The following is a 23,580-nucleotide window of genomic DNA, read 5'->3' on the forward strand; positions in this document are numbered from 1 at the left end:
ATATCTCTATTGATCATTTATATTGAATTTTTGTGACTCTTCTATTATTTCTTTTTTCCATTTTTACTATTCACTATACTTGTAATAAATTACTGTTAACATGTTAACATAGAATATCTTTATATGTTACATATCATTCACATTTTCCATACCTTTTTATTTTAACAAATAATTTATGAAACTACATAGATCTGTCATTCATCTACATTTTCTGCTTTTGATATATTTGAAAGCCTTACTCATCCCAAAAGTAGTAAGAATTAACATTAATTTTTCTTTTAGTATGTTCATGAATTATTTTATATGTAAATGTTTATTTTATCTGAAATTACTTAGGGCATAGTACAAGAAAATAACTGAATTTCATTTTTGTCTCCAAATGGTTGTTAGCCATTTGCTCACCCATTAGTCGTAAAATGGTACATTAGCTATGTACTAAACACCATGAAAACTAAATTAAGTTTGCTTCAGAACAGTTTTGACAATGTCTTGTCTGTGTATGTCTGCCTCTGATTCATATTATCATAATTATAGTTACTTTATAATATGTTTTAAATTTTTGTAGGGATAAGTTCATCACATAATTTTTTATGTTGATAATTTTCCTGGCCTATTCTGATATACTGATCTTTTAAATGATATATAAGTATATTTTAAGTACTAATTAACATTCTTCTGAGATGATTATTGTGAATAAGTTGATTTTATAACTTGAAGAGAACTGTAATTTTTCTATCCAAAAGAAATCTTAATTCATCATACCCAAGAACAAGAACAACAGTGGAATAAAAATGTATCTGTAGGAATATGAAGTTAATATAAATTTTTGTTTTGTTTTGGTTGCAGGAATTTTCAGAATCATGCTTGGCCTTTTAAAAATGAATGACAAGATTTCCACCTGCTTATTCTTCCTACAAATTAAACTTATCATTTTGACCTCATGAAACTGATTCTGATTTTACATTTTGGACATGCACTAAATACTTATATATACTTTTTATTTCAATGTATTTATAATTATGAAATGTGCAGGTACAAGATATATAAAATAAAATGAGATTTGACAAATAGATGCAATCATGCAATCACCATCCTTATAAAATGAATATTTCCATATCCCCAGGAAGTTCCCCAGTGTTTTTTACAGTCAACACTCCCCCCATTCCCCAGTCTCGTTCTTCAATTCCATAAATGAAAGAATCCATTATGTGTATTTCATGTACATTAAAAAAATACATTTAAAAGCAAAATTTTTTAGAAGTAAAAATTATTGCAATTATTTTTTGTTGGTAGCAATATCTGAGCCCATCTAAGAAAATTTGCTTATTCCAAGTTCAAGAAAATGTTCTTATATATCTTCTTCTAAAATTTCATACTTGCATCTTTTACACTTATTTCAGATCCACTTGAAATTAAACTTCATACTGAGGATGGAGCTCAAGTTTATTTTGTTTTTCTCATGTGGCTATCCAGGAAAACCAGTATTATTTGTTGAAATCACCATCCTTTTTGCTTTGAATTACCTTGACAATTTTATTTGAAAATCAATTGACCTTAAATGTCTATGTTTATTTTTCTACTCTCTATTCTATTTCACTGATTTTTATCTCTCTCTTTATCCTAATGTTACAATGTCATTTTTTAATTGTGCTATTATTATAAATCTTAAAATTAGTGTTATAAGATTTCCAACTTGTTACGTTATCTCAAATTTCTTAAAGTGATATTTTGTCTTTAATTTCTCACAGCAATGTTTAGTAGTTCCTGTGTAAAGGTATTTCAAAAATTCTGTTAAATTTGTTCCTAAATATTTTATACGCTCATGTTCTGTAATTGAAATAGTTACTTTTAAATTAATTTTCCAACTGTTAATTGCTACTTTATTTAAATAGAATTGATTATTTTACATTAATTATTTATCCCATGAACTCACTAAATTCCATTATTCAAACTTATATTTCTTAAAAATTCATTAGAATTTTTAAAATAGAAAATAATATTGTCTGGGAACAAAGATGGCTTTACTTCGTCCTTTCCACTCTTTAGTCCTTTCATTACCTCTTCGTGTCATATCCTCTGTGAATTAGATATATTATGTTCCCCATATTTCAATGATGGTATTTTTGACCTTTAATAATATTAAGGAAAAACAGCCTAGTCCATTACAGTTACACACAAATTTACCTTTTATGGTTCTGTTTATTCTGTCTTACACATCTGAGGTTCCAATCTAGTATAATTTTCTTTCTGCATTAAGATTTTTCTGTATTACTTCTTGAAGGACAGGTGTGCTGGCAAAATATTCTCTAAGTTTTTATTGATCTGCAAATGGTTTCATTTCAATTTCATTTGTGAAGAATATTTTTACTAGATATAGAACCCTGAGTTCACAGCTTTTTATATTGCTTTAAATATGTGATTTTTTTTTGTCTTAGGGCTTCTATTATTTCTCATGATATGTAAGAAATCATCTGTCTCATACCTTTTTAGGTACAGGATCTTTCTTTCTTGGATTCTGTCAATTTTTTTATTTTTCAGCAGCTTGCCTATGAAGTGTTCAGGCTTTTGTTTTTAATTCTGTTTGAGATTTTTTTTACCTTCTTGGAATTTTGAATTTGCTTCAACAGATACAAGAAAATTTTGTCTATTATTTTTTTCAGTATATTTTCCTAACCCCTATTCTTTTTCTTTTTCTGCATTCATCTTGGATCCAAAAAAAATAGTTTCTCTTATGGATTGTGCTTTTGGTGTTGTATCTAAAAAGTCATTGCCATACCCAAGGTCATCTAGATTTTCTCCTGTATTACCCACCAGGAGTTTTATAGTTTTGTGTTTTGCATTTAGGTCTATGATACACTTTGAGTTAAGTTTTCTAAAGGGTGTAAGTTCTGTTCCCAAATTACTTTTTTCCATGTGGATGTCCAGTTGTTTCAGCATTATTTGCTCGAAAGACTATCTTTGCACAATCACATTGCATTTGTTTTTTTTTTTTTTTCAAAGATCAGTTGGACATATTTGTGGGTCATCCTACTGTTGAGGGAGCCCCAAACAAATGCCTCTGGCAGTTTTATGGAGCCTGGCGTCTGAGAGAGAGCAAGAGGAGGAGGGCTAGGAGTGGAGAAGTGCTGTGTGTTGGGTCAGAGTGGGTAAAAGCGTCCTCGGTGTTTTCCCCGCTCATCTCATCAGAGGCCTCAGCAGAAGTGCTTGAAGAAGGCCTCTTCCCAAGGCCTAAGGGAAAGAGATATAGCAATGAATAATACAAAGGGGCTAGGAATGCAAATATGGAAAAAGTGTAACTGGTCAGGTGGGCCTGAGGCCCGAGGCCTCGCCTGAACCTCTTCTCAGAGCCTGCGCTGCGCTGGCCGTGCAGAGTCTGCAGTGGGAAGGCCGGTTCCCCCACTGCACCTGCCAGGTAAAGTCTTGGTCATTTCCTGTGGTTGGGCCTGAAATATCACACGTGAGTTGCCGGCCAGGAACTGTACTCCTCAATGACTTTTCTGGTTCCTAAAATGAATGCCCTGAGTACTTAGGAGACCGCTCCTGCATGTCTACACCTTCAATGCCACTAAGCACTGCGCAATCTCAACTTTGTGCTGCGAGAAACCCCACAGTAGCCTCCTCCTGCTATGGCTTCTCAGGTCTTGCCCTGCATACCTGCAAACCAACCCTCAACAAAAATGGGGGAATAATTACACATACTTATTACATTCTACTTTTCATCTCCCTTTCCGGTAGTAAATACCCTACTCGACATGTGGTAGCTGATTAGAAAGCTCTGAACTCCAATATCTGGCTCCCTAGCTCAGGGGGACGGTGTGACCTTGGATTCCGTCTCCCAGGACTTCGGTGCAGGCGTCTGAAAATGGTTCCAAGCAGAGAGCGAGGAGGAAGACAGGGCTCACTTTGTGTGTACGTTTTAGGAAGTTATAGTGTCCTGTTTTCAAAACACATAGTTTAGTCAAAATGGCAGATACAAAATAAGAGAAATACATTAGACTAACAAAAGAATCATCTTTTATTTGAAAATTTAATAGCTTTTTACCTAAAATAGTCCTCAGTAAATTGCCATCTGATAATACTTGTTTTAAAATTATATAATTTTCTTTCTTTCTATGGGGATTCATATTGAAAACACATAATTTCCTGGCAAATATTGCAACTATGTTTGTTACTTATTGGCACAGAAGTTAGATGCGAATCACTCTTACAATTAAAAAAAAAAAACTATTATTTCTAGTTCTTCCTAACATTTTAACAGTGTATAATTATTTATGTTTGTTTTCTTTTTACTTATCCTTTCCACAGGTTAGCTGTGTTAGTGGTTTTTATATTTATATATTGATTTCAAACATTTTAGATCACCAATGTAGCAATCTACATTTTATGATTATTATTTATTTTCTGTTTCATTGTTTTGTATATTGCTTACATCGATTTACAGTTTAAGTAATTTAACTGGTGAAATTAATAATTTCTTTCAATTTTAGTTATTTTTTAAATTCTGTTTCAACGGAAAAAAGATTTATTTACTTATTTTGAGACAGTCTGGCTCTGTCACCAAGGCTAGAGTGCTGCTGTGTCATCATATCTCACTGCAACTTCAAACTCCTGAGCTCAAGCAATTTTGCCCCCGCCTCCTGAGTACCTGGGACTGCAGGTACGTGCTACCACACCTGGCTAATTTTTTTATTTTTTGTAGCCTCATGCTCTTGCTCTGGCTGGTCTCGAACTCCTGACCTCAAGTGATCCTTCTGCCTCAGCCTCCCAGAGTACTAGGATTACAAGCATGAGCCACCGTGTTGGGGCCTAGATTTATTTATTTTTAAAAGGATTTAGATTTAAAGACTTTTTTTTTAACTTATTTTTATACTCTCTGTTTTAATAAGAAATGATGATGAGAAATTGGTTAATGGGTACAGTGGGTATCATTTGGGTAATGGACACCCTAAAAGCCCTGACTTGACTACTTCCTGATCTGCATGTTTTTAACAAAATTGTACATGTACCCCATAAAATTACACAAATAAAAGGAAAAAAATAATAGAATAATTTAAAGTTATATGTTTTATCTCAGTCCATCTTTTGCCATTATTTTGTGCATTTTGAAATTTGTGTCTCTAATTTTCACTACCTTTAGGTAATCTTTTAGGTATTTTGATTTTCCCTTTGTTGCAAAATGAATTTTGAGAGTTTATTTTTCTTCTTAACTTTTAGGGTACTGGGTAATCTTTCTTTCTATCTGCTACTAAAATTTTCTTACGTATCATTTTATTTTGAGAATTCAGCTTATACAAGAGCCATTTTTATTTATCAATATTTAATTTTAATGATAAAATGCAAAGAAAATTTAACAATGTTTTATGAACATTTCAAAAAAGAGCCTACCTTCTCTTGCAGAGAAATGCAGATAATGAAAAGTACATCAAAAAAGAGAAATGGAGAGATCTACATGAATATACACAAATATTATTAAAACTATTATAAATTCCTTTCTCTTTAGCTTATCAGAACAAAGATTGAAAGAAGAATAAAGTGTCTGAGTACATTTTTATATGTTTTTATTTTTTGCAGCTCAGATATTATCATAGGTTTATTCACATTGAAATTTTTAAAAATTTTATCTGCATAAAACATAACTTATTATACTGGAGTCTTTTTTTCCTTTGCATTATCCATTGCTTATATATATGACCTCTGCTTTCTTTGTATTTTCATTTGCTTGAATTTGGATTCTATTTTAACAATTTTCTATGAATTTTGTTTAATTTTATTATGAATAATATACGTTTAGATTTGATTTTAGCTATAGTTATAGTTAGAGCAGATACATTTTGTCTCTTCACTTTCTTTTTGTACTGTATCTTTTTTCCTTTGCTTTATCTTTTGCTTTTTCCCCCTGTATTTCCAAGTTTTGGTATTTTGTTTTCTCCATTAGTAGAGTATTGATAATGTCTGGCATTTTACTTTGAGTGGTAGTTATTTTACTTTTTTCAGGTGTATCATTAAGCTTATATATTATAAATTTGTCAGTTTTAATGACTGTAAGATCCCAGGTTATTTGAGATGTGCAACTAGGTAGTTTTGTTTAAATTTCCCAAATTTTTCCCCAACCACTTATGGATCATTGAAAATATTGCCAGGAACTCCAGATTCAGATTATCTCTACTATGTTAAATAATTTATTCACATATTGTCTTTTTACAGTTATTTTTTTACATGTGCCTATTGCTTCATAACAATTCCATATTTATTTAGACCAGAGTTTTTCAACATTGGCATTATTGTCATTTGGGACAAATAATTCTTTGTTATGGGGAGCTGTCCTGGGTATTGCAGGGTGATTAGCAACCCTGACCATCAAAAATGTCTCCAGACATTGCCAATGTCTCCTACTCCAGTTAAGAACTGGAGGAAAACTATTCCAGTTAGGAACCATGAAAATTTATAATTAATTTTTATTTTAGCTAATTTTTGTTCTTCTGGCACTCTGTTGTTTATTTCTGATTTCTAAATCCGTATTTTGAGTCTTTCAATATTTTTTCCACAAGTAGCTTATTTGATATATGACCTGCTCTTTGTTTACCTAGCAATATTTTTGCTTTATTCATTCACGAAAGTTAATTTGTCTGTGTGTACAATTTAAAGGTTTTTTTTTTCTTTTTGAAAGACTGTAAATGACATGACTCTTTCTTCATGCATTTTGGTGTCGCAGAGGTAATAAGCAGGTGAGCCTGGTTGGTGTACGTTTGCAAGGAAACTTTATTTATTTATTTTGGTCCTGACCAGTCCAGAATTGTCACCCAAATAGGCATAACTCTGGGTCTATTTCATTAATGTAGCTTGGCACTGAAATTTTTTTCCAAAAGATTATTAGTAAGAAGGGCTGTGTCATGGACTGAAAATTCACATGTTGAAATCCTAACCCCAAAATAATGGTATTGGGAGGTGGGCCTTTGGGAGGTAATTAGTTCATGAGGATGGAGCCCTTATGAAGGGGGTCAGTGCCCTTACAAGAAGAGGCACCAGAGCTTGGCTCCTTTCTCTGCTCTCAGCCGTGAGAAGCTTCAAGAAGACGATCATCTGCAAACCAGGAAGGAGACCCTCACAACACACTGGACCTGCTGACACCTTGACCTTTGACTTTCCAGCCTCCAACACTGTGAGAAATAAAGGGTTTTATGTTTAAGTCACCCAGTCTGTGGTAATTTGTTATAGTACCCTGAACTAAGACAAGAAGTAGGTAAAATAACTCATATTTATTGACTTCAGATATACAAAATTTATTAAAACTATCATCTATTCAATCCTCACAACAATCTCAATTCTCAGAAGGTACTACTGGGATTAAAAAGTAAGAATTAACATAACAAGTGCTGTCAAAGATATGGACTGTTACTTTTATCCATTGTTAACAGAGATGCAAAATGATAGAGTCTACGTAGAAAACAGGTTGCTAGTTTCCTTAAAAGTTAAAACATGCAGCTACCGGATGCCTCAGTCATTCAATACTTAAGTGTTTGCAATGGGAAAAGAAGACACGAAATACAAGTGTTCACTGCAGCTTTATTTATAATAGCTCCAAACTGGAAGTAACCCGAATGGTCCATCAACAGTTGACTAGGTTAGCAGACTGTGGTATATCTATTAAATGGACTATTTCTTAGCAATAAAGAGGAGTAAATTATTTATGTATGCAACTACAGGAATTAATCTCAAAACATTTAAGCTGAATGAAAGAAATCAGAAAAAAATACATACTGCATTATTTCATTATATAAAATTCTTAAAAATGCAAATTGATCTATAGTGCGAGAAAGATCAGTGGCTGCCAGGGAACCAGATGAGGAAGAATGAGAAGCAAAGGGACACGTGGAAATACATGGCTGATGGATTTGTTTATCAGCCAGGTTATGGAGGTTAGTTCATGAGCGCATACATATGTCAAAACCCACAAAGTTATGTACTTTAAATATGCGTGATTTCTTATTTGCCAGATATACCTCAATAAAGCTGAAAAAAATAACATGAGACATCTACACAATAAATAGCCTGGAGAGGACTTTTTAAAATTAAATTATTTACATGAAATAAAATTCACTCACTTTATGAAAACTTTGATGAATTGTGTAACTGTTTACAGTTGCATAGTCCAATAAGGCATTTTTCTCATCATAGATTTTCCTACTTTTCTGTTTCACTCAGTCATTACCTGCCCTGGCTCCAGGCAGTCTCTGATCTCCCTTAATTCTCTATAGCTTTGCTTTGTAGAATTGCATATATTTGGAATCATTAAATACATAGTATTTTGTGTTTGACCTGCCACTTGGGATATTGTCATAAAATTTTCCCATGTTATTACCTGTATTAATATTATGTTTTTTATTGCTGAGTGTTATTGCATAGTATGGATATACTATAATTTGTTTATCCATTTGCCACTTACGTGTGCTGCTTCAGATTCTGGCTATCTGAATACACATTTTTCTTGAGTAAATACCTAGAAGTGGAATTGCTGACTCATATAGCAAGCGTATACTAACCTTTAATACATTAACTGCCAAGTGAGTTGTATTTAACTCATGCTGGGTTTGAGCACGGGGCCATGTGAAGCATATATAACTCACGTGTCTCTTTACCTTGGGAACCGCGTGAGCTATTTTTCAAGTTGCATATAACTCATGCACAGAAAACAATAAAAAATAATTTTTTCATTAAACTAGAAAGAATCATTTTGTTTTTGAAGTTTATATTCTATTTTCATAATAAAATACCATGGCCCCAAAGAAAAAATGTTTTTTCTAGTGTGGCAGTCAATGTGTTAAAAGATATTGCTATACTGTTTTCCAAAGTGTCTGCACTTTGCATTCACATCAGTAGCGTGTGAAATTCCTAGCGGGTTCATGTGCTCACCCACAGCTCTACGTCAGTCTTTAACACTGACTCTTCCAGTAGGTGTGTACTGCTCACTCACTGGCGTTTTAATTTGCCTTTCTATCATGAGCGTTGATGGTGAGCATATTTTCTGGCTTATTTTCCAAAGCTTTTACTTTGGAAATGTATGTTCAAATAATTTGACCATATTTTATTGAGTTGTTTATCTTCTTATTGTCAAATTATAGACTTCTGTATGTATTCTAAATAGAAGGTCTTTGTCAAATACATGTTTTCAAAAATTTTCTCCAAGTGTATGTGCCTTCTTGTTATTTTAATGATATTTTCCAATGTGTAAAATATTTAATTTGTTAAATTATTTTTTATTATAACTTGTGTTTGTGTTATTCTTTTTTTTTTTTTTTTGAGACAGGGTCTCACTCTGTAGCCCAGGCTGGTGTGTAGTGATCTCACTGCAGCATCGAATTCCTGGGCTCCAGCGATCCTCCTGCCTCAGCCTCCTGAGTAGCTGGGACTACAGTTGCTTGCCACCGTGCCCAGCTAATTTTTCTATTTTTTTGTAGAGACAGAGTCTCACTATGTTGTGCAGCCTGATTTCAAACTCTTGGCCTCAGGCAATCCTCCCACCTTGGCCTCCCAAAGTGCTGGGATTATAGGCATAAGCCACCACACTGTCTATATGTTATCTTTGAAAATTCTTTGCCTAACTCAATGGGACAAAGATTTTTCTCATGTATTCTTCAAAATAGGATTGCCTTGATTGCTTGTAAGCTTAGATTGATCATCAAACCTAGGGTGCATTTGCAGTGTGGGCACCTCCTGCTATGTCTCTATAAATCTAATTCTATATTTTAAAAAAAGTTATTATGAGGCCAGATGTGTGGCTCACACTTATAATCCTAGCACTTTGGAGGCCATGGCTGGAGGATCACTTGAGTCCAGGTGTTTGAGAACAGCTTGGGCAACATAGCGAATGTCTCCACCAAAAAAAAAATAAATAAATAAAATTCCAGTAACAAACAAACAAAAAACTTATTATGGTGTGTCTACTTCATTTGCCCAGCCAATAGCATGATATTTATTCACTGATACAGAAGAATGTTGTTCAAGAATATATCCATGGGACTATAGTCCCGACTTTAGAATCCAGGACTCAAGCTGCCTTGACCCTGGTGGGGACGAAGTATGAGAGCAGGATATGAGAAAGGGACAATTCCAATTAAAGGCAGGACAGTACTAGAAAAAGACTGATGGCACAAAATGTCAGATCCATTCTTGAGTGGTGACCTCCTGGCTGGATCCCTAAATCAAATATCAGTCCTCATCGATGACTAAATAAAGAATGGAAGAAAAGAGGAAGGCTTCTCTCTGATTAGTTCCCTAAGAAAGAAATGTGTCTATTTTTTCTAGTACTATTCTATAGGATTGCAGGGGTAACAGAGAAGGAGTTACTTATAGATTTGTCACATATTGTTTATATTTAGTGTGCTTAATTATTTTTGTTTCTTTTAATAATGTGCTAATGTTGATAGCCTGTTGGTTTTAGCTAGCTTATTGAGGCACCACTTACTTTGCAGACCCAACCAGTTAAACTAAAATACTAATGTAACAGTATCCACTCTTGAATTTGTTTACTATCTAAACCGCTTGAGGCCTGGTCAACTGAACCATGTAGGAGGCATAAGAGCCCTGCAGCTTTTACTGATATTAGCATCAGCAACTCACATATATATGTGTTCTACAAATACCTACAACTCTTGAATCATTTTATTTTTAATTCTTCTGAGGATAAGATTATTAGCTTACGTTTTACCAAGTTGAGATATTTTGTGGTTGTTATTGTTTTTTTTCAGTTAGTTAAGTGGAAGAATCTTTGGGGAGGGGAATTTTAGGTTTGTTTTTGGAGTCTGTATTTTAAGACAATGCTGATCTGTCCACTATGCTACTGGTAGTTGAATTATCAACTTTGAGAGAAGATTCTGAGAATGTCAGTGTATAACTGTAGTAGTTGAAATCATGACAGGGGGTGAATGAAATTGCCAAATAACAGATAATGCAAAGAAGAAGAGAATATTTGGGGAAATTTATATATTTTGGGAAATGAAAATAAAGAAGTATTGGCAGCAAAGGGAATACAAAATGGTGGTTTATAGAAGTGGAAGAAAAATTATATATGTGCATTGTATTAAAATATAAATGAGGAGAATTAGAAAGAGAGTAATAAAAGGAGAAAGAGACAGGTGCTGCCAAGTGGATATAGACAAAAAATGCTGGATATGAAACTTGGGTTATTACTGATGATCAATGAGGCAGAAATTTCAGTGACATGGTGGTTGTTGAATCTACATTATTAAGTATTGTGAGATATGCTGAAAAATTTAAAAATATTATGTAAATATTGTATAATATTATTGTACCCATGTTTCCTCTGTAAAAATTTAAATAATTATTAGTTTTATGTTTCAGGATACATCAGGTAATTTTACAATATTACAATATAAATAAGTTTAATGCTCATGGGTGAAAATATTTGGCAACTGTGTAAACTATAAACAGTAGAGAACAGATATGTTTGTGTGCTGTCTTTGCTTTTACAGAGAAGATCTTTTTCAAGTTTTCACCCCCTTTTCACTCTCAACATAAATCAGCTTCTGACCACATTAAGGCTGGTCACCTTGTCTTGGTTCTGGTAATGCTAGCCTCAAACCCTTTCCACAAATAAGTTTTAAGCTCTGCTCTTTCTGCTGACATTTTTATACGTTGCCATCCTACAGCAGATGGCTGAGGATTCTAATCAAAAGATTTTGCACAAATCATCAAAAATCTCTGGCCAGAATCTGTAGTAATTGAGAGAAAAAAAAAAGTCCAGAACCATATGTTCCAGGATCCTGCATGCTCCTGTGATAGGGAGTTTACACATCATTTAATCATCCCGTTCCATATCATAGTGTATTCCTTCACTGTGTCAGCAGCTCTGTGCTTAATGCTGCTGAAGTCAGCCTCCTTTGCATTAAAGAACTTTATGGATTTTTAAATATTATATCATTATGTCTTCCTTTCCATTATGGCTTAATATGCCTTTAGTGAAGGGGCATATGTATATTGTTTTCAAGTTTTATTCCTTCCACAGATTTAAGGTAAATGCATTCCAACATGCATTATTTTCCAAAGCATAAAGCACAATATGATGTTTTTCATAAGCAAATGAATGACCCAGTTCAAATTCTTATGTGAGTTGAGCTTTAGACAAATTTTTTATAATCAAGATTGGGGTCCAAACACAAAGTAAAAGTCCAATAGTGGCTTTAAATGAATTTGACTTTATAAGCAATAGACTTAAATGCAGCCAAAACATATATTTATGGTTATAGCTTAATTTGCATGTAAACTTATTTAACTGCTGTATTGCAACAAGAGAGGATTATTATACAGCAAATTGTATGTGATATTTTGTTTCTGCTCTAATAACTCCAACACTAGTTTTTTTAAAAACATCTTAAAAAAAGATTAATTTCAAAGCATTTATACATTAAGTGTGGTATTTTAACTGGTTTTCCTCCTGCATATCTTAACAAACAAACACCATTTAAGTACATAAAATCAAAGGTACACATAAATTTCAATCTATACACAATCCAAATTTATAACCCCAATGCTTTCCTAGAAATTGTATTATAATTCAGTTCTTGTAAAGTGGATGATGCTTTCCGATAAGGACAATTATAAAATTGCAGGAGTTTGCATTTCTTACAAATGTCTTTATATACAATCATAAATAGGATCAATAACATGCTTTTAAAGCAAACATACAACAATTATAGATTTTGTAAGCATCCAGAATGATGAAATTTGGTATAGGTTCCATGAAATAAATATGCAGACATTATAAACTTCATTTATACAGGGTTTCCAGTGCATCTTATATATACATAATAGAAAAGGTACTCTACACTTTTACCATAAATTGGATGCATCAAAGTTTATATGTCATGATAAATATTAAAATGCAATTAATAATGTGTCCATTTTCCCAGTGAAGTTCCTTATAGAATTATTTGACTGCCTAAGCAATGGTAAGTGCTAGTCAAGAAACTTTGAACTGATTCCACTTTTTCTCTAAGTAAACTCTCTTCTACCTGGAGGAAGCATTTGAAATATTTCAACTGATCTTAAATTTGCTTCAAAGTTTTCTAAAGGTATTCAATAAATATTTTGTGATTGATCATAATAGCTCCTCTCCCCAAAAAATATTTATAGGTAAAGAAATCTTTCCAACATATGTTTGCTCCAAATTCACATTCTTGATTTAATTAAAACTTTTGTTAAGGCTACTGTCAGAGCAAATAAAGATTAGAACTCATAAACCTTAAAAGTAAAACTGCTGTTAAGAAGAATTTTTATGTTGTTATAAAGCCACAAAAACACTACTAGGGCATTAAGAAACTTCTAAGATACAATCCCTGCCACCCCATCTCTCTTTATCTCCACACACTCACCCCTTCTCAGACATACACATACATACAAGAAATAAAAAAGTTTATATTACATTTTCCACCTTTTAACAGACATGGTTGGAAAACAATAATGTCAGGGGAAATTGAGATATGGGCTAATTAGGTATCAAAAAAGAAGGAGAAAAAGCAGTGAAGACAAAGAATCTCATGTTACAAATATTATTCTCCTATGGGCTGAAATCTACAATTTTCTCTTTTTACAGTCACATAATTAGAGCAGTGTGGCATTGACAGAAAGTACTCTAAATTCAGACTACTTTTATTCCATTTTATCTTTGATACTTAAGAGCAAAGCTTCTTTGGGTCTATAGCTTGTATTATACTTGTTTTTCCAGAGTTTTGTGATCTATAAAATAAGATGACAACAGTGACATCCTCATAAGATTGCTCTTTGTCTCTCTCTCACTCTCTCTCCCTCCCCATATATATACACACACACAATATACAAACACACACACACACATTACAACAATGTCAATGTCCTTGGCTCTGTTAAGTGAGATATTTGGCATATGGGAAGATAAAAAATAAGGAATTAAAAAATAAACCTGAAAAAATAAACCACAATGCATCATAGATAGCTAAAGAGAAGGAAATATGAAAAAAAAAAAAGTAAAGTTGAAAAAAATCTCTTACACATTTAAAACAGGGTGCCAAAAGGAGAAAAAAGAAAACTATTTTGAGGCAAAAATGAATTTTCTAAACTTATAAATGACATCATTCCAAAGGTACAACATATATCAAAAAAATAAATGATAAGAAATCAACATGTTGGCACATTGTAATGTGCCTATGATAACTACAGAGAGAAAGAATATACTGCAATCTACAAGGAAAGTACTTCAACTACACATAAATGACAATTTAACTGATAGCAGCCTACTCCATAATAATAACAGAAGCTAGAAGGCAATGACATTCTATCTTTAAAGAAGTGAGGGAAAATAAGTATGTAACTAGATTTCATTGATAAGTAAAGTGTGAAAAAATATTTTCAGAGTAACAAAACTTTAGAGATTAGCATCAGTAGAATTTCACTAAATGAGTTTCTAATTGTTAAAAGATGTGCATTAGGATGGCAGGAAACAAGCCTCAAAGGAAAAGTGAAGATTCAAGAAAGAAAAGTGAGTAAAGAAATTGATAAGTAGATAAATCTAGTGTATGTTTCTGTGTATCATATTAAGGTTTATTGTGTTAAGGCAAAAGCATAACGCTGGAAAGAGACCCCATAGATTGTGTATTTTAAAGTTTTTATGTTTTACTACAGTGTGAGGAGGGTATTAATTTTGATTTTTCAACAAAAAGTAATGGTGAAATCTAAAAGGAACCAACATAATGATAGAAAAAGTGTATTTAACTTCTAACCATATAGAAGGCACAAAGTAGCACAAAAAATAAAAAGAAGACATAGAATCTTAATCAATATGAAGAATAAGATAGAGGAAAATACTAAGTAGTTATTCAAGAAGAAAAAAATGGTATTAAACTACTATCTTAAAGCATACATAAAAATGATTTCCAAGTAGAATACTGACCGTGTGGAAGGCAACTTTATAACTTTAGAATAAAATATCAATAGAATACAAATATCATTTAAAAGGTTATTTTTATATTCTTGACACCCAGAAGAATGTTTCTTTCTCTGCTCCCCAACTTCAATTAAAAATTTCAATACAGAAATAACAGAAAGCAATCACATAAAGAAGTACGATTATTATAGCCACCAATTTGGCATTATCTAGTAGAGTTGCAGAGGTACTACCTTTTAACCCAGTAATCCTACTTCCCAGTTTATCTCCCATGGAAATATGTACTAGAAGATATCTTCAAGTGTGTTCATTTTGTTTTAAATAACAAAAACTTACAAACTTCCCAAATGTCCAGCAACAATACGATGGATGCAATACAATGACATTATAATTATTTGTGAAAAATAATGAACTACATTTGTATGCAATGACAAATAGATTGTGAATATAAACATAAAAAATAATGGATTGAGGTACTAACATGCATATGATAGAACATAAATAAGAAGGATGTTGAATGATTGAGATGGAATAAAGTTGTCCAGATATTGGTGATCTCAGCAATCTCAGTGTACCTAGTTGAGAGGAATCCAAGTTTGTGGTCAGAACTATTCCAGAAACAGAGTGATTTTTCAGCTAATGAGAAATCTCACAATATACCTTTCAAAGCAGTGACCGCTGCTGTAATTTCAAGATAGATGCCATTATACATGAAGTTGTAAATCAATTATGCATCTAAGTCCGGTTGGAATGATTTTCCATGGGTATTAAATCATCCAGGGAACTTAATGACAACCAGTTCTTTCTCTACAAGCTCCACCATTTCTTTATTTCTTACCATCTCTTCCCTCTCTCAGATCTTACTCTTGTAACCCCAAACCACTGTTTACCACAATCAGGCAATTTTCAGAAAAGAAGTGTGATATTCTGTCAGTTGTTAAGTTTCCATGTTTGTCACTCAGTTGGAAGGTCTCTTCTTCATTGCATTGCAGAGAACAGCTCAGAAACTACATTTATAAAGTCTCCCTTCTTTCTAGGATTCCAGACTAGAGTTTTCCAATGAGATTAATGCACAATATATTTAGAAGGTGGGATGAAAAGAAGCTATTTCTCTTGAGAGGTCTCAGTAACCAACATAGTGGATTCTCAGAACTTTTTTGTAAGCACTGCTTTTATTTCTTTTTAAAATTTATTTTTATTGTAAATTGCCATATTATAGTTGTGTATATTTATGGAGTACAGTTGATATTATGATATAGGAATACAATGTAGAATAATTAAATCTAAGTAATTAACATCAGCGCAAATACTTATTACTTTTTGTGGTGAGAACATTTGAAATTTACACTCAGTGATTTTGAAATGTATTAATACAATACACTGTTATTAACAATATTCACCACATTGTGCAATAGGTCCCCCCCCCCAAAAAAAAACACACTTGAAGAGGGAGAAGAGCAAGATGGCTGAATAGAAAACTCCCGCGATAGTCCTCCTTGATGTACACATAATTTAACAACTATCCACACAAGGAAGCAATCTCAGAAGCACGAAAAATCAGGTGAGTGAACACAGTGCTTGCTGATAACAGTATGTCGAGGAAAAAGACAATGAAGAGAGCAGAAAAGACAGTGTGACACTGCCGAGGCCACCACTGCCCCATCCCCCAGCAGCACCGCAACAACACGCCTCTGAGAGGAGAAGAGGCCCTGTGTGCCCAGGGAAGGGAGAGTGAAGTGACTGTGGGACTCCGCATTGGAACCCAGCTGCCCTAACACAGGGGCACACAGCACAGAGCGGAATTCCACTGGTGTCCACAGAAGGAGCATTTAAACCAGTTCAGCCAGAAGGAAATCCTTGTTCTGGCCAGCCTCACAGCAAGCTGACGGAAAGCAGCCTGGGGCTTGGAATAAATTTGCACTGCAGCCAGGCCAAAAACGCTGCAGCCCTTGGGGAATTCCTGCAGTTGTGCTGGCTTGGAGCGAGAGGCCTTGGGCTGCAGGTGACCCAGTGAGACGCCAGTGCCTGTGTCACCTATCCTCCAACTACAGGCAGTGCAGCTCAGGGGGAGTCTTCCACTTGGGGAAAGGAAAGACAAGGGTCCAGAGGACTTTGTTTTGCAACTTGGATGCCAGCTGAGCCACAATAAAATAAAGTACCAAGCAGACTCCCGAAGCCCCTGATTTAAGGCCTCAGTTCCTGGATGGCATTTTTAGAACAGCCCTAGGCCAGTAAAAAATACTCTGCCTTGAATGGAAGGATCCAGTCCTGGCAGGATTCACCACCTGCTGACTAAAGAGCCCTTGAGAGCTTTTTTTAAATTTCAGTCTTATATTTGTTTATTTATTTTTATTTCAGCATATTATGGGGGTACAAATGTTTAGGTTACGTATATTGCCCTTGAGCTTTAAATGAACATCAAACGTAGCCAAGCAACAGTCACCACTTGATTGGGGTGAGACTGGGCTGGTTGCAGGTGTGACCTGGCACAGTTCTAGCCGTGGAGATCATGAGGGACTGCACCTGTCACTCCTCCCTGACCTCCAACAGCCCAGCACAGAGAGTGCGAGACGTTGACTGGCAATCCAAGAAATTCTCCTGTAGCTTACTGAATTCCACCAAGGCAGTACCACCAGGGGTCTGCAAGAGTCACAGCATTACTAGCCTTGGGGTGCCCCCAGTGCTGATATGGCTGGTAGGAGCAAAGACTTAGATCAAAAAACTTAATTCCCTTTGAATATCTGGAAAGCTTTCTCAAGATGGATGGGTCCCAACAAGCCCAGACTACAAAGATTAAAGTAAATGCCTAACTCTTCCATGCTCAGATATAAACAAATATCCAAAAGCCTCAAAAACATCCAGGAAAATATGACCTCCCCAAAATAAGTAAGTTACCAGTGACCAATCCCAGAGGGATAGAGATATATGAACTTTCAGACAAAGAATTCAAAATAGCTGTTTTGAAGAAGTTCAATGAACTTCAAGTCAACACAGAGAAGGAATTCAGAAGCCCACCAGAGAAATTTAACAAAGGGATTGAAATAATTTTAAAAAATCAAGCAGAAATTCTGGAACTGAAATATTCAATTGAAAAACTGAAAAAATGCATCAGAGTCTCACATCAGCAGAACTGATCAAGCAGAAGAAAGAATTAGTGAGCTGGAAGACAGGTTATTTGAAAATACATAGTTATAAGAGAAAAAAGAATAAAAAAGAATGAAGTTTGCCTACAAGATCTAGGAAATAGCCTCAAAAGAGAAAATATAACAGTTATTAGCCTTAAAGAGGAGGTAGAGAGAGAGAGAGAGAGAGATTCTGGTAAAAAGTTTATTCAAAGAAATAATAAGGGAGGACTTTCCAAAACTAGAGAAAGAGATCAATATTCAGGTACAAAAAAGGCATATGATAGCAAGGGAATTTAACCCAAATAAGACTATCTCAAAGCACTTAATAACCAAGCTCTCAAAGGTCATGGACAAAGAAAAGACCCGAAGGGAAGCAAGAAAAAAGAAGGAGGAGCTCCAACATGTCTGGCAGCAGACTTTTCAGTGGAAACTTTACAGGCCAGGAAACAGTGGCATGACATATGCAAAGTGCTGAGGGTAAAAAAAAAAAAACCTTAATCCTGGATATTATATCCTACAAAAATATCCTTCAAACATGAAGGAGAAATAAAGAGTTTCTCAGACAAATAAAACCTGAGGGATTTCATCAACACTAGACCTATCCTATAAGAAATGCTAAAATGAGTTCTTCAATCTGAAATAAAAGAATGTTAATGCACAATAAGAAATCATCTGAAGGTATAAAACTCACTGGTATCAGTAAGCACACAAATGCTGAATACTTCATTGCTGCAATTGTGGTGTATGAACCACATATATCTTCAGTGGGAAGACTAAAAAGGTCAAAACCTATCAAAAATAATTACAACAACTTTTGGAGAGATATATAGTATAAAAATAAATACATGGAAAAAACCCCAAAAAGTTAAAAAGTAGGAGGGGTAGATTAAAGCGTAGAATTTCTGTTAGATTTTTCTTTGCTTATCTATTTGTGTGTTTGTTCATAAGCAAAGTTGTCATATGTTTCAAATAATTGGTTATAAAATGTTTTTTGCAAGCCTCATGGTACCTCAAATTGAAAAACCCACAACAAATACACAAAAAATAAAAAGAAAGAAAGTAAAATATACTATAAGAACAAATCACTTTTACACAAAGCAATACAGGAAGGAAAGAAGAAAGAAAGAGAGGACCACAAAATGACCAGAAATCAAATAACACAATTGTAGTAATAAGTCCTTACCTATCAATAATAACATTGAATGTGAATAGATTAAACTCTCCAATCAAAAGACATAGAGTGGCTGAATGGGTAAAAAAAAAGCAAAACTCAACTATCATTATATGTTGTCTAAAGGAAAACCACTTCACCTATAAAAACACATAGAGTGAAAATAAAGGGATGGAAAAAGATATTCCTAAGCAAATGGAAATTAAAAGGAGCAAGAATAGCTATATTTACATCAGATAAAATATATTTCAAGACAAAAATGTAAAAAGAGACAAAGAAAATCATTATATAATGATAAAGAGGTCAATTCAACTAGTGGATATATCAATTCTAAATATATATTCACCAACATTGGAACACCCAGATATGTAAAGCAAATATTATTAGAGCTAAAGAGAGAGAAGACCCCAATACAATAATCATTGGAGACCTCAACACTTCACTTGCAGAATTGGACAGATCATCCACACAGAAAATCAACAAAGAAACCTTGTACTTAATCTGCGCTGTAGACCAAATGGAACTGATAGAGATTTACAGAACAGATCATCCAACAGCTGCAGAGTACACATTTATCTCCTCAGCTCATGGATCATTCTCAAAGATAGACCACATGTTAGGCCACAAACAAGTCTTAAAAAATTCCAAAAATATTGGAATCATATCAAGTATTTTCTTCAACCATAATGGAACAAATTGGAAATCTATAACAAGACGAACATCGGAAAGTATACGAACACATAGCAAGTAAACAATATGCTCCTGAATGACCTGTGGTTCAATGAAGAGTTTAAGAAGGAGATTTAAAATTTCTCAAAACAAATGAAAATGAAAAGACAACATATAAAACCCATGGAAAACAGCAAAAGCAGAAATAAGAAGTTTACAGCAATAAGTGCCTGAATCAAAAAATTAGAAAACTTCAAATAAACAAACCAATCATGAATCTTAAAAAACTAGAAAAGCAAGATCAAACCAAATCCAAAATTAATAGAAGAAAAGAAATAATAAAGATAAGAACAGAAACAAATGAAATTGTAACAGAAACATACAAAGATCAACAAAACAAAAAGTTGGTTTTTTGAAAAGATAAACAAAATAGACATACCTTTAGCCAGACTAGGAAGAAGACCCAAATAAATAAAATCAGAGATGTAAAAGGAGACATTACAACTGATAATACAGAAATTCAAAGGATTATTGGAGACTACTATGAGCAACTATATGCCAATAAATTGGAAAACCTAGAAGAAGTGGATGAATTCCTAGAGTCATACAACCTACAAAGATTGAACCAGGGAAAAATCCATAACCTAAATAAGCCAATAACAAGTAGCACAATGGAAGCAGTAATAAAAAGTCTCCCGTCAAAGAAAAGCCTAGGACCCAATGACTTCACTACTGAATTCTACCAAGCACTAAAAAAAGAGCTAGTACCAATCCTACTTAAACTATTCCAAAATATCATGGCGGAGGGAATACTCCCAAACTCATTCTATGAGGCCTTGTCACCCTGACACCAAAACCAGACAAAGACACAGTAAAAAAAGAAAACTATAAGCCAATATCTCTAATGGACATGGATGCAAAAAGCCTCAACAAAATACTAGCAAACTGAATTCAACAACACATTAAAAAGATGATTCATTATGAACATGTGGGATTGATCCCAGGGATGCAAAGATGGTTCGACATATGCAAATCAATCACTGTTTTACATCATATCAACAGAATGAAGGACAAAAACCTATAATCATTTTAATTGATGTTGAACAAGAATACGATAAAATTCAACACATATTCATCATAAAAACTTTCAAAAAACTCTATATAGAAGTAACTTACCTTAGCATGATAAAAGCTGTATATGATAGGCCCATAGCTAGTATCATACTGAATAGGGAAAAACTGAAAGCCTTTCCTCTAAGATCTGGAATAAGACAAGGATGCTCACTTTCACCAATGTTGTTCTACATAGTACTGGAAGTTCTAGCTAAAGTAGTCAGAAAGAAATAAGAAAAAGAAATAAAAGGCATCTAAATTGGAAAGGAAGAAGTCAAATTGTCCTTCCTTGCAGACAGTATTATCTTATATGTAAAGACATATATAATATATTGAACATATTTCTTGGGGTACAATAAGAGCTCAATAAATGTTAAGTAAAAAAGAATAATTTTAGTTAAGCTCTTTTTCATTCCAAAAGCTAAAGTTTTCTTTAACTTACTCATGAGCAATGGCAATAATGAAAACTCTCACGGCAACATATAACTTTCCTTTTTGTATGCTCAGTACTTAGTATATATCTTTCTTTGGACATTGAGGACAAATAATGCAATTTCAAGCCATATGAGGTTTTCCTGTGACATTTTTGCTTGGTTAAACTATATTACTCCTGCCCCCCCGCTCCCCATTGGACTCATAACATTGTAAATTAAATAGCTTCTGAGAAAGCTAGCTGGAAATGTTTTGCAAATAGATAGCTAGAATACTACTAAAAAATTCTCCACGAGATGGAACTTAGTCACAAAAACCTCTGACATTTTGAACACTATTATCTATTCTAAGATTTAGCTATTTTCTCATTTTTTACTTGCATTGCCTGAAGTGGAATAGTTCAAACAGGAGAGAAAATATCAATGCAAAATTTTAACTGAGGTGATATTCCTTCCAGGACGGGCTAAATTTAAATTGGCATAGACAATGGTAACTGCATTGTCTGTTGCCACCAAAGGGATAAATTTACTCCAGGCACACGTTTTTGACTTTGATTTTAAAACACATCATGATTCCAGAAATGTTAGAATAGGAAATGTATATCTCAGAATGAAAAAGGACAATAATCCTATTTGGCTTTGCATATTTTGTTTAAACTAAGCAAGAATTGTTTGGCAGAGGGCAAGGCAGTGAATTGTGAGGATGAATTTTAGGTAAGTCTAGAAAAAATAATTGATTATCTGAGGAAATATAAAAGCAGAAGTTAAAGCCACATAAGGAGATATAGGATAAATATGTGTGTGATATTTAGGATATATATCCTATATATGGATAGGGTATATATATGTATGTGTATGTCTGTCTGTGTGTGTGTGTGTGTGTGTGTGTAATAGCACAGAAAACAGATAAATGCCTCCAATAAGTACTATATGGTAAAAGTATTATATCAAAGTTCACATATTTATAATATAAACCTAAATAGTAGATCTTACCTAAAAAGAAAGAAGAGTATCAAGCCTGTAATATTACCAATGTAACCTGAAAAAAACTTCTTTTTAAGGCTTACCCTGGACATATTTCATAACATATTTTCAAAGAATCTTTTGAAATCATTTTCTAAGTTACATTTAAAAAATTGTATTTTTACATTTTATATTTTCTTAAAATGTAATCAATCAGTAAATTTTCTTCTTTAACCATGAATCTTGAAATAATATTATAGAATACCTTTTTTAGTTTCTAATTCTTATTGAGTTCATTTTCCAACATTGAGTTCGTTTTAGAGAACTCACATTGCCATATCCATTTTTCCTCTGATATAATTTTCTCCAAGAAAATAGCTTATTTTGTAGGAACACTATACAGAACTTTTCAACTTTTGCTTAGAGAAGTCAAAGGGTAAAAAGAGACATCATGAAAGCCACAGAATAAACATTAGTCTATTAGGTGACTTGACAAAATGAATGACAACCAGTAACACACTGCTCATTGATTATTTTAATATTCTTGGCTGCACCAGTGCTTATATGACTAAATTATTTTGTTCTCAAAAAATAATTTTGGTCTAATGTTGAAAAGGACGTATTATTCACTGAGAAGTGTGATTCTCTTCTTTGGTTCTGGGTAGAATGCTTCTGGAATGCAAAATGAGAATTTGTCGTAGATATTTTTGTTCTATTAATGTTTAATTATTGGGTATAATTTTACAAAAGGAGTAAACACTATTCTGAGAATAATTATGATGGTTAGAAGAAAAGGAATAATTTATCTTTTCGATGAATTTTTTTTGTAAGCTACTCTATTTGCAGAAGCTGTGTTATGCCAGGTTGCCGCATGGTTTGATTAAAATCTGTTTTCCTTGGTCTTCACATGGAACATTAACATGTCAACATCATGCCTTATGCATTTAAGGTTACCAGAGAAATGGATGTTTTCAAGGTGAGTTCATGCTTTCATTATGAATAATGTGTTAGCTAAATTTTTGGAAAAATATAGTATAGCCATTAGGGTATTGATAATACCACTGTAAACTTTTGAAAGCACTGCAATAAAGCTTTCCACTACAATAGTATCCATTTCTTAAAATTAGAGGGAAAAAAGTAATTTTAAAATTGTCATGTATTTTATAACAAAAC

Source organism: Eulemur rufifrons, chromosome 27, assembly GCF_041146395.1.
Source record: "Eulemur rufifrons isolate Redbay chromosome 27, OSU_ERuf_1, whole genome shotgun sequence".
NCBI lineage: Eukaryota > Metazoa > Chordata > Mammalia > Primates > Lemuridae > Eulemur > Eulemur rufifrons.